Source organism: Oncorhynchus kisutch, linkage group LG22 (assembly GCF_002021735.2).
Source record: "Oncorhynchus kisutch isolate 150728-3 linkage group LG22, Okis_V2, whole genome shotgun sequence".
Lineage (NCBI taxonomy): Eukaryota > Metazoa > Chordata > Actinopteri > Salmoniformes > Salmonidae > Oncorhynchus > Oncorhynchus kisutch.
This window is the reverse complement of record NC_034195.2, coordinates 44,653,033-44,665,885: the sequence shown is the minus strand read 5'-3', so window position 1 is coordinate 44,665,885 and position 12,853 is coordinate 44,653,033. Positions and strand designations below refer to the sequence as shown.

Below are 12,853 nucleotides of genomic sequence, written 5' to 3'. Positions count from 1 at the left end.
TGTTCAAATACCCATACTAACATACTGTATACTACATACTTAATGAGTATATACTACACACTATATACTATTAGTTCATTTTAGTATACTGTAAACAAACGGGATCCTTTCAGTTGAGCGTACTCAGCGCTTCACCTTTTTTTCCCCGGAAGTAGATGCAACCTCTATGCAACCTCTTGCTAGCTTGTTAGCATAACAAATTACTAGTTAGACATTATACGACTTCAGGTGTCTTCGTAAATTCAATCTGGAGTGCCAAAGTGCGCTCTGGACCTTCGTAAATTCAGAGCTTTGTCAGATTGTCCGTTCGTAAATTCGGAGGGCACACTGTACGTTCCTCTGGCCGAGGAGTAGGGTTGATCCGAGCGTTCTGACCTCACAACTGCAATGAAGCACCTAAGCTAACTGGCAAATGTTTGCTAGCTTGCTAGCTACTTCCAGACACAAATGAGAGAACACCTCACTCTGACCATTTTACTAGCCCTAACAGAGGTGGTTAGCCCATTTTCTGAATAATTGCATTACGGGCCCTAAAAGCACTGAAATAGTGTGCACTGCTTGTATACTTTGTATTTTGGCGAATTTAGTACGACATCCAGGAACTTTGGCATACTAACTATATCCATACTATGACCAATAAGCATACTAACTATATCCATACTATGACCAATAAGCATACTAACTATATCCATACTATGACCAATAAGCATACTAACTATATCCATACTATGACCAATAAGCATACTACATACTCCATTTTCGTCACAAATAATACGGTTAATGAGGTTAGTATGAGTATTCGAACACAGCTTATGACTGTCCCACTGTACCTGACTGTACCTTATGACTGTCCCACTGTACCTGACTGTACCTTATGACTGTCCCACTGTACCTGACTGTACCTTATGACTGTCCCACTGTACCTGACTGTACCTTATGACTGTCCCACTGTACCTGACTGTACCTTATGACTGTCCCACTGTACCTGAGCGTCCATTTTGAGCAGCAGAAAACAAAGCAGAGGTTGGGTGGTCTTCAAAGAGACTAATATTATCCGTTGGATCTCGGTTAAGCAGCATTGACAATAAAGTGACATTTCCTGGGAAGCAGCTTGGAGGAGCAGGGGGCGCCCGTCGTCCAGGGCAACGGGCCCACCGCAGTTTAGCGAGGGGACTATGGAGGGACGCCAGCCTAACAGGAGTTAGAGGGGACAAGGTTGAACATGGCAGAGAAACTTTGATAGAGAGGAGAAGGGGAATGAGGGAGATGAACACCACAACACACAAGTTCCACAACACTGGTTATTGCTCAAAAGACAATGAATGCACAAAAATATACAAAAATGTGAACGCAACAAGCTACAATTTTAAAGATTTTACAGAGTTACAGTTCATATAAGGAAATCAGTCAATTTAAATAAATGAATTAGGCCCTAATCTATGGATTTGACATGACTGGGCAGGGGCATAGCCATGGGTGGTTCTGGGGTGGCATAGGCCCAACCACTCAGGAGCCAGGGCCAGCCAATCTTAATTTGTTTTTCACTACAAAAGGGCCTTATTACAGACAGAAATTACTCCTCAGTTTCATCAGCTGTCCGGTGGCTAGTCTCAGATGATCCCGCATGTGAAGAAGCCGAATGTGGAGGTTCTGGCTGGTGTGTTTTGTACATGTGGTCTGTGGTTATGAGGCCCAGATGGACGTACTGCCAAATTCTCTAAAACGAGGAGGTAGCTTATGGTAGAGAAATTATTATTAAATTATCTGGCAACAGCTCTAGTGGACATTCCTGCACTCAGCATGCCAGTTGCCAATCCCTGTTGTGTTGTGTGACAAAACTGCACATATTAGAGTGACTTTTTATTGTCCGCAGCACAAGGTGCACCTGTTTAATGATCATGCTGTTTAACCAGCTTCATCATATACCACACCTGTCAGGTAGATGGATTATTTTGGCAAAGGAGAAATGCTCATTAACAGGGATGTAAAATTTTTTTTTACAACATTTGAGAGAAATAAGCTTTTTAGGATTGTGTCAAGGTACAGATCTGGGGAAGAGTAGCAAAACATTTCTGCAGCATTGAAGGTCCCCAAGAACACAGTGGCCTCCGTCATTCTTAAATGGAAGAAGTTTGGAACCACCAAGAGTCTTCCAAGAGCTGGCTGCCTGGCCAAACTAAGCAATCGGGGGAGAAGGGCCTTGGTCAGGGAGGTAACCAAGAACCTAATGGTCACTCAGACAGAAACTGCGCAAATACAGGTGTGACAAGCTTGTAGCGTCATACCCAAGAAGCCTCGAGGCTGTAATTGCTGCCAAAGGTACTTCAACAAAGTACTGAGTAAAGGGTCTGAATGGTTATGTAAATGGGATATTTTAACTTGTATTTTAATACATTTATAAAAATGTATGCCATGTTGTATGTAGAATGATGAGGGGAAATGATGACTTAAGTCAAGGGGTCTGAATACTTTCCGAATGCACTTTAGAACTTAAATTTGCAATTAAAAGGCACAGTATTGTATAACGCTAATATGTAGCAAAATGCTAAACTCTACTCTATGGATGGGGTGGGAGGGAAAGTGAAGGTCATTGTTAGGTACAATGCTATAAAGGAACGTCATGGGTTATTTGGCACTTCTCGGGACATGCAGGTGAAAAGTGTTCAGTTTAGAGCAAAAAGAGCTGAAGACCTTTAGATTACACCCTTGTCAGAAAGACTGAAAAGGAGAGGGGGAGGAAAGGAAGGGAAGTGTATTTCATTATTTTAACGACATCAGCGGTTGACAGCCATTACCGTTGCGCTTTCCAAGACGTCTGACTAAGTTACTGTTTTGGGATACTGAAGTAACAGAAACTACTGGTGACATTAAAGCTGGTGTTCAGTTTGGTCTTTTGAGGTGAAAGTCAAATTTGTTTCACTGCTGTGGAGGAAGACTTAGTATAGTGCAGTTGTAGTATAGTCTTAATAGAAGTGTGTTTTGGCAAAAAAAAGTAATCTAGGTAATGATTACATTTTAGCCAACATATTGTAACATTAAGACAAATTTGACTTGTAAGAGATCTGACGTGAACCTTACCCTAAAATGCTGACATATCCCTTCATGAAATAAATGGAATCAGTAGAGAAAACGAACACATTCCTCATTTGTTTCAGCCAAAATTCTATAAAGCACTTTTCTCATCCATACACATTGGGATAAAATCGAAATAAAACAAACAGGACTTGCGTCAACTTATCTACTCGATTGCTTGAAATGTGTTATGAAATGTGCTTTTTCAACCAATTGCGACGATAAATCCATGTTGCAATATAAACAGAAACAAGAATATTACATTCATAGCACTATAAACATCCACATGAAACTGTAAGTACATCATAACATACAGAGTGGAGGAATATGAAGTTGAAACAGGAAGGAACATGGAATGGACAGGGGTCAGAGGGAGGAGGTGGTGTGTGTATGGAGAGGGGTGATGATGATGAAGAGGAAGAGGCATGCTAGTGGACTGGGGATGAGGGGAGAGAGCAGCCTCTGGCATCAGCTTCAGAGAGGAGGGGGTTACTCACAGGAACCCTACACACCCATCTGAACAGGGAAAACTTAGCCTTAAAACCTCATTGCCTCAAATAACACTGGTGTAACACTCCTCGAGATAGCTAGCCTAGCTATTAACCCTTTACCCTGCCGGCACATGATATTGGCCTGCCACTAGTCTGTTTACAGCTGCTAGCTGGGGGATAACGTGTCAGAATAGGACTCTGGTGAAGCAGGGAGACGACAGGCTCCAGAAGGAGCGGGAGGAGGATTAAGTATGCGTACAGAGAGATCAGGTCTCAAGCAGTTGTCGGTTTAGGGCCGAGAGGGATACAGTCACTGCAACAATTAGCAAGAGTTAACATGACTGACCCAGCTCCTTTGTGTTCTCCTTCGGACTCCTGTGGTTAAAGCAGGTTCCTTATGGCCTGAATCCTACGTTAGGCTAGGCTAGCCTAGCATTGGAAAGATAGTTGGAGCGGAGAGGTAGAGGCAGTAAGGGGAGAGCGGTAGGGGGAGCGTGGTGCCCCTTTACCTGATGCTGTTGCCAGGGGGCTGCCTGGGGCTACGGGATGGAATGCTAGCGAAGGAGGAGGGGTTTATGGAGGAGGGGCTACTGACAGTGATGGCAGCGCTGGCGGGGGGGCACTCTGCACACGTGGCCTGGTGCGGCCCCCTCACCCCCCTTGCGGGGGGGCAGGCACCCACCTGAGACGCCGTCAAAGCTGGGACCAGGTCCAGGGCGGGTTTGGGCGGCAGCTGGGGCGTGCCGGGTTTTAACCCCGCCCCGGGGGAACGGTTGCTGTCCCCCACCACTTTGATGGGCGGGTGGGGAGGGGAGGGGGTCTGGGAGAGACCCGGCTTTTTGGGCGGGATGGGGGGCGGGTTTCCCCGGTCGATCCTCGCCACTGTGGGGGACTTGAGGCCGATGGGGTGGCCCAGGCGGCCAGGGAAGGGCCCCCCTTCTGAGGTGGAGTGGGGCAGGCCGGGACGGAGGGCTCCGGGGCCACCTGCTGGGGGGCTGGTGAAGCGTGAGAGGACCTGCGTGACGGTGTGTCGCGCTTGCTGCTTGGCGGCAAAGTTGTCTCGGTTGGTGGGGGATAGGTCACGGGTCGGCGGGCTGCTCTGGGAGGATGTGCCGTTTTGGTCCTGCTCCTGGAACTTGTAGCGGGCAGCCTGGACACGAGGGCTCACCCCCATGGGCAGGGCTGAAGTGGGGGCAGGGGAGTATAACCCACCATGGGGCATCTGGCCCTCGGCTCCATTCTCCCCTGTTTGAAGAAGTCCTCCTGAGCTGCTGTGGACCAGCCCCCGGCCTGCGCTGGGCGTCTTGGGCAGGCTGAGGCCTGCGTAGTTGGTGGGAGTGGGTTTGACAGGGATGGTGAGGGGGATCGTTTTCTTCTGCCCCTCGGCCTCTGGAGGGGGCAGGTCCGTTTGGCAGGAGGCCGTCTGGGAGCTGACTGGGTCTGTGGCCACAGCAACAGATGCTGTGTTTTTGGGAGGTGGGGGGTTGGTGGTAGAGGTGGGATCCACAGCAGTAGCTGCAACCGGTTGGGCTGGGATACCGGCTTTACCATCCTTACCGTCTTTAACGTCCTTACCATCCCGTTCAGTCCTGAGCTGCTCTACCTGCCGGCGCAGGCTCAGGCTCTCTGTCTCCTCTCGGCCCAGCCTGGCACGCAGCTGCTCGCGTTCAGTGTCCAGCTCTGACAGCTGCTTCTCCATCTTGGCCTCCATCTGCTGTCCACGCTGCCTCTCTGCTGTCAACTCCTCCTGCAGCCGCCCGGCCAAGCGGCTCTCCTCATCCAGCCGGGCAGAAATCTCGTCGAAGCGCTGCGACTCCTCCACCACGCGCGTCGCCAGCTGCTTGCACTCCCTCACCAGCATCATAACCATGTGCTTGTTCTTCTCCCGCTCGTCCTTTAGCTGGGCGGTTAGTTTACGGTGCTCCTGCTCCAGACTATGCAGCTGTAGCTTCTCCATCTCCAGCTGAGAGATAGATAGACCACAAGTTAGTCAGAGGAGATGTCGTTTAGAAAACACACGCATACTATATGGCAGACAGACAGAACGACCCACAGCTCTCCCAAACTGTAATACTGTAACCCTTATCCCAAACTGTAATACTGTAACCCTTATCCCAAACTGTAATACTGTAACCCTTATCCCAAACTGTAATACTGTAACCCTTATCCCAAACTGTAATACTGTAACCCTTATCCCAAACTGTAATACTGTAACCCTTATCCCAAACTGTAATACTGTAACCCTTATCCCAAACTGTAATACTGTAACCCTTATCACAAACTGTAATACTGTAACTCTTACCCCAAACTGTAATACTGTAACCCTTATCGCAAACCTCTATACCCCCTAAGTCACGCGTCAGAACATACTAATACAAACGCCCAGATCACACCTACACCAACAGTCAGGAGCTCAGATTATCTACAGTAAACTCACTTTTCAGCAACACACAAACACATGTCAGTCAGGACATACACACACACTCCCAGATCACACCTACACTAAACATCTCAGATATAGCTAGGGCACCCACATCTGGAATATCCTTCACACCACAAACCTTCATGTCACATTCACGCCCCCACATGACATGACAATATACATTGCATTCGGAAAGTATTCAGACCCCTCCATTGTTCAACATTTTGTTACATTACAGCATTATTCTAAAGCTGATTAAAACATTTTTACCCTCATCAATCTACACCCCATAATGTAAAAGCATAAACTGTTTAAAAAATATTTTGCAAATGTATTAAATGTTTTAAAATAAATACTTTATTTACATAAGTATTCAGACCCGTTGCTATGATACTCAAAATTGATCTCAGGTGCATCTTGTTTCCATTGATCATTATTGAGATGTTTTTACAACTTGATTGGAGTCCACCTGTGGTAAATTCAATTGATTTGGAAAGGCACACTCCTGTCTATATAAGGTCCCACAGTTGACAGTGCAAGTTAGAGCAAAAACCAAGCCATGAGGTGGAAGGAATTGTCCATAGAGCTCCGAAACAGGATTGTGTTGAGGCACAGATCTGGGGAAGGGTACCAAAAAACTTCTGCATCATTCTTAAATGGAAGAGGTTTGGAACAACCAAGACTCTTCCTATAGCTGGCCGCCCGGCAAAACTGATCAAACGTGGGAGAAGGGCCTTGGTCAGGGAGGTGACCAATAACCAGATGGGGACGCATGGTGGTGGCAGCATCATGCTGTGGGGGTGTTTTGCAGCGGCAGGGACTGGGAGACTTGAACGGAGCAAAGTAGATCCTTGATGAAAACCTGCTCCAGACCGGTTAGGTTCTCAGACTTGGCCAAAGGTTCCCCTTCCAACAGAACAATGACCCGAAGCACACAGGCAAGACAACGCAGGAGTGGCTTCGTGACAAGTCTCTGAATGTCCTTGAGTGGCACAGCCAGAGCCTGGACTTGAACCCGATCAAACATCTCTGGAGAGACCTGAAAATAGCTGTGCAGCGACGCTCCCCATCCAACCTGACAGAGATTGAGGATCTGCAGAGAAAAATGGGAGAAACTGCCCAAATACAGGTTCCTTGTAGCGTCATACCCAAGAAGACTCAGGGCTTTAATCGCTGTCAAAGGTGCTTCAACAAAGTACTGAGTAAAGGGTCTGAATACTTATGTAAATATGATATTTCCGTTTTTTATTTTTAAAACCTGTCTGGGAACGGGGTTCTGGTAGCGGAACAAATTCCAATTCAATCAAAAGAAATCTCTAAAATCTAATTTCTCAAACATACAAGTATTAGGCACCATTTTAAAGATACAATTCTCATTAATCCAGCCACAGTGTCTGATTTCAAAAATGCTTTACTGCGAAAGCTCCACAAATGATTATGCTAGGTCACCACCAAGTCACAGAAAAACACAGCGATTTTTCCAGCCAAAGAGAGTTGTCACAAAAAGCAGAAATAAATATCAAATTAATCACTAACCTTTGATGATCTTCATCAGATGACACTCATAGGACTTCATGTTACACAATACATGTATGTTTTGTTTGATAAAGTGAATATTTATATCTAATTTTACATTGCCGTGTTATGTTCAGTAGTTCCAAAACATGCAGTGATTTTGCAGAGAGCCACATCAATTCACAGAAATACTCATAATAAACATTGATAATAGATACAACTATTATACATGGAACTTTAGATAAACTTCTCCTTAATGCAACCACTGTGTCAGATTTAAACAAATACAATTTTAAAAAAGCATAATCTGAGTACGGCTCTCAGATGACAAATCAAGCCAAACAGATATCCGCCATGTTGGAGTCAACATTAGTCAGAAATAGCATTATAAATATTCAATTATCATTTGATGATCTTCATCAGAATGCACTCCCAGGAATCCCAGTTCCTCAATAAATGTTTGATTTGTTCGATAAAGTTCATAATTTATGTCCAAACACTTCCTTTTGTTTGCACGTTTAGTAAACAAATTGAAACTCACGAGGCGCGGGCAATTCCAGAGGAAATGTTGGATGAAAAATCCAAAAAGTTATATTACTGGTCGTAGAAACATATCAAACAATGTATAGAATCAATCTTTAGGATGTTTTTATCATAAATGTTCAATAATATCCCAACCGGAGAATTCCATTGTCTGTAGAAAAGCAATGGAACGAGAGGTAACTTTCTCATGACCGCGTGTCACGAGCCCATGCCAGACCTCTGACTCATTCCCCTCTCATTCAGCCCCCCTTCATAGTAGAAGCATCAAACAATGTTCTAAAGACTGTTGACATCTAGTGGAGGCTTTAGGAAGTGCAATATGACCAATATCCCACTGTGTCTTCAATAGGGGATGAGTTGAAAAACTACAAGCCTCAGATTTCCCACTCCCTGTTTGGATTTCTCTCAGGTTTTTGCCTGCCATATGAGTTCTGTTATACTCACAGGCATCATTCAAACAGTTTTAGAAACTTCAGAGTGTTTTCTATCTAATAATATAATAATTATATCTAATACTAATAATAATATGCATATATTAGCATCTGGGACTGAGTAGGAGGCAGTTTACTCTGGGCACGCTTTTCATCCAAAAGTGAAAATGCTCTCCCCTAGCCCAAACAGGTTAATACATTAGCAGAAATGTCTAAAAACCTGTTTTTGCTTTGTCATTATGGGGTAATGTGTGGAGATTGATGAGGGGGAAAAAACAATTTAATCCATTTTAAAAAATAAAGCTGTAACTAAATGTGGAAAAAGTCAAGGGGTCTGAATACTTTCCGAAGGCACTGTATGGAGTGCAGTGACGTGTCCTATAAGGAGCTTGGGTGGCAAATCTGATGGCCGAATGGTAACGAACATCTAGCCGCCCGAGAGCACCCTTACCTGCCGATCTATTAATTACATCTCCGTAATCTAGCATGGGTAGGATGGTCATCTGAATCAGGGTTAGTTTGGCAGCTGGGGTGAAAGAGGAGCGATTTAGATAGAGGAAACCAAGTCTAGATTTAACCTTAGCCTGCAGCTTTGATATATGCTGAGAGAAGGACAGTGTTCCATTTAGCCATACTCCCAAGTACTTGTATGACTACCTCAAGCTCTAAACCCTCAGACGTAGTAATCAGAACAAGGTTAAGGGCAGAGAAAGCTTCTTAAGGGCAGAGAAAGCTGAGTATAAGACTGTATCATCTGCATATAAATGGATGACAGGGCTTCCTACTGCCTGAACTATGTTGTTGGTGTAAATTGAGAAGAGCGTGGGGCCTAGGATTGAGCCGAGGTGTACTCCCTTGGTGACAGGCAGTGGCTGGCCAAAGACCCCTCAGAGACACCAATACCGCTTAGCCAGCCCACAAGAATGGAATGGTCTATCTTATCAAAATCTTTGGCCAAGTCAGCAAAAATAGCAGCACAACATTGCTTACAATCAAGGGCAATGGAGACATAATTTAGGACCTTTAGGTTGCAGTGACACGTACATAACCTGAGCGGAAACTAGATTGCACAAGTTTTTCCAACAAAATCGAAATAGGCCTATAACAGTTAGGATCAGCTTGATCTCCCCCTTTAAATAAAGGACACACTGTGTCTGCCTTCCAAGCAATGGGAACCTCCCAAGAGGTTCATTACAAACTAGGCCCATTACAACACACCAATAATAGCCCCTCCATTTTAGAATAGGGATTGAATTATTAGTTACAGAGAAACAGCAGAAACAGTGAGTCAATATGTAAAAGACCACACAAGAAGAAACAGTTACTGGATGAACTACGCTCACACAGACACAAAAAGGACGAGGGAATCTAACGTTTTAAACATGATTGAATTTCAATGTTTTGTCAACCCCGGGCGATTATATCTGGAGTGTGGCTGCTATTGTTAGCTGTGCGTTGGCAGAGAGGGTACAGGCTTAGCTGGACATTCCGAGCGATTGCCTGCCCCGCTACTCTAACAAGCCCAAACAATGAGGCTGAGACTGAGGCTGATATCCTTTATGCTGCCTGGCTGCCCCCCCTCAAACATAACCCCCTATAATCCTCACTGGAATGAACACATATCATCTCTGGCTGATTGACTGAGTCACTGCTATGTCATTGTTATGAATCTGAATAGCTTCTAGGAAGCTGAACAGCAACATAATGACATCCTTTTTAAATGAAGCACTTCTAATAGTATTATTATACAGTAATATGGTGAGATCTGTTGACTTGATCAAATATTGTAATTTCTCCCATTTAGGATAATGTCTTGTTACAATAGTCTTTATTACCCCTATAGGACCATTTTATTTACTTGTATTGTCCACCCCATGTATACACCTCACCAACATCATGTATACACCTCACCAACAACCTGTGTACATCTCAACAACATCATGTATACCACTCACCAACATCATGTATACACCTCACCAACATCATGTATACACCTCACCAACAACCTGTGTACACCTCACCAACATCATGTATACACCTCACCAACATCATATATACACCTTACCAACATAATATATACACCTCACCAACATCATGTATACACCTCACCAACATCATATATACACCTCACCAACATAATATATACACCTCACCAACTTCATGTATACACCTCACCAACAACCTGTGTACATCTCAACAACATCATGTATACCACTCACCAACATCATATATACACCTCACCAACATACTATATACACCTCACCAACATCATGTATACACCTCACCAACATCATGTATACACCTCACCAACAACCTGTGTACACCTCACCAACATCATGTATACACCTCACCAACATCATATATACACCTTACCAACATAATATATACACCTCACCAACATCATGTATATACCTCACCAACATCATATATACACCTCACCAACATAATATATACACCTCACCAACTTCATGTATACACCTCACCAACATCATATGTACACCTCACCAACATCATGTGTACACCTCACCAACATCATGTGTACACCTCACCAACATCATATATACACCTCACCAACATCATATGTACACCTCACCAACAACCTGTGTACACCTCAACAACATCATGTGTACATCTCACCAATATCATGTGTACACCTCACCAACATCATGTGTACCTCTCACCAACATCATATATACACCTCACCAACATCATGTATATACCTCACCAACATCATGTATACACCTCACCAACATCATAAATACACCTCACCAACAGCATGTATACACCTCACCAACATCATGTATACACCTCACCAACATCATGTGTACATCTCACCCACATCATGTATACAACTCACCAACATCATGTATACACCTCACCAACATCATGTATACACCTCACCAACATCATGTATACACCTCACCAACATCATGTATACACCTCACCAACATCATGTATACACCTCACCAACATCATGTATACACCTCACCAACATCATGTGTACATCTCACCAACATCATGTATACACCTCACCAACATCATGTATACACCTCACCAACATCATGTATACACCTCACCAACATCATGTATACACCTCACCAGCATCATGTGTACACCTCACCAACAACCTGTGTACACCTCACCAACATCATGTGTACACCTCACCAACATCACGTATACACCTCACCAACATCATGTATACACCTCACCAACATCATGTATACACCTCACCAACATCATGTGTACACCTCACCAACATCATGTGTACACCTCACCAACATCATGTGTACACCTCACCAACATCATGTGTACACCTCACCAACATCATGCATATACCTCACCAACATCATGTATACACCTCACCAACATCATGTGTACACCTCACCAACATCATGTATACACCTCACCAACATCATGTATACACCTCACCAACATCATGTATACACCTCACCAACATCATGTATACACCTCACAAACATCATGTGTACACCTCACCAGCATCATGTGTACACCTCACCAACAACCTGTGTACACCTCACCAATATCATGTGTACACCTCACCAACATCATGTATACACCTCACCAACATCATGTATACACCTCACCAACATCATGTATACACCTCACCAACATCATGTGTACACCTCACCAACATCATGTATACACCTCACCAACATCATGTGTACACCTCACCAACATCATGTATACATCTCATCAACATCATGTGTACCTCTCACCAACAACCTGTGTATACCTCACCAACATCATGTGTACACCTCACCAACATCATGTGTACACCTCACCAACATCATGTGTACACCTCACCAACAACCTGTGTACACCTCACGAATACAGTGCCTTGCGAAAGTATTCGGCCCCCTTGAACTTTGCGACCTTTTGCCACATTTCAGGCTTCAAACATAAAGATATATTTTTTGGTGAAGAATCAACAACAAGTGGGACACAATCATGAAGTGGAACGACATTTATTGGATATTTCAAACTTTTTTAACAAATCAAAAACTGAAAAATTGGGCGTGCAAAATTATTCAGCCCCTTTACTTTCAGTGCAGCAAACTCTCTCCAGAAGTTCAGTGAGGATCTCTGAATGATCCAATGTTGACCTAAATGACTAATGATGATAAATACAATCCACCTGTGTGCAAATCTACCAAGACCTGGCCGTCCCTCTAAACTTTCAGCTCATACAAGGAGAAGACTGATCAGAGATGCAGCCAAGAGGCCCATGATCACTCTGGATGAACTGCAGAGATCTACAGCTGAGGTGGGAGACTCTGTCCATAGGACAACAATCAGTTGTATATTGCACAAATCTGGCCTTTATGGAAGAGTGGCAAGAAGAAAGCCATTTCTTAAAG

The 12,853-nt window shown here is 44.2% G+C and overlaps 1 pseudogene; it reads right to left on the bottom strand.

Annotated features, from left to right (window-relative positions):
• Positions 1 to 12,853, bottom strand: part of LOC109867163 (cortactin-binding protein 2-like) — a 108,031-nt pseudogene that overhangs the window by 17,996 nt on the left and 77,182 nt on the right.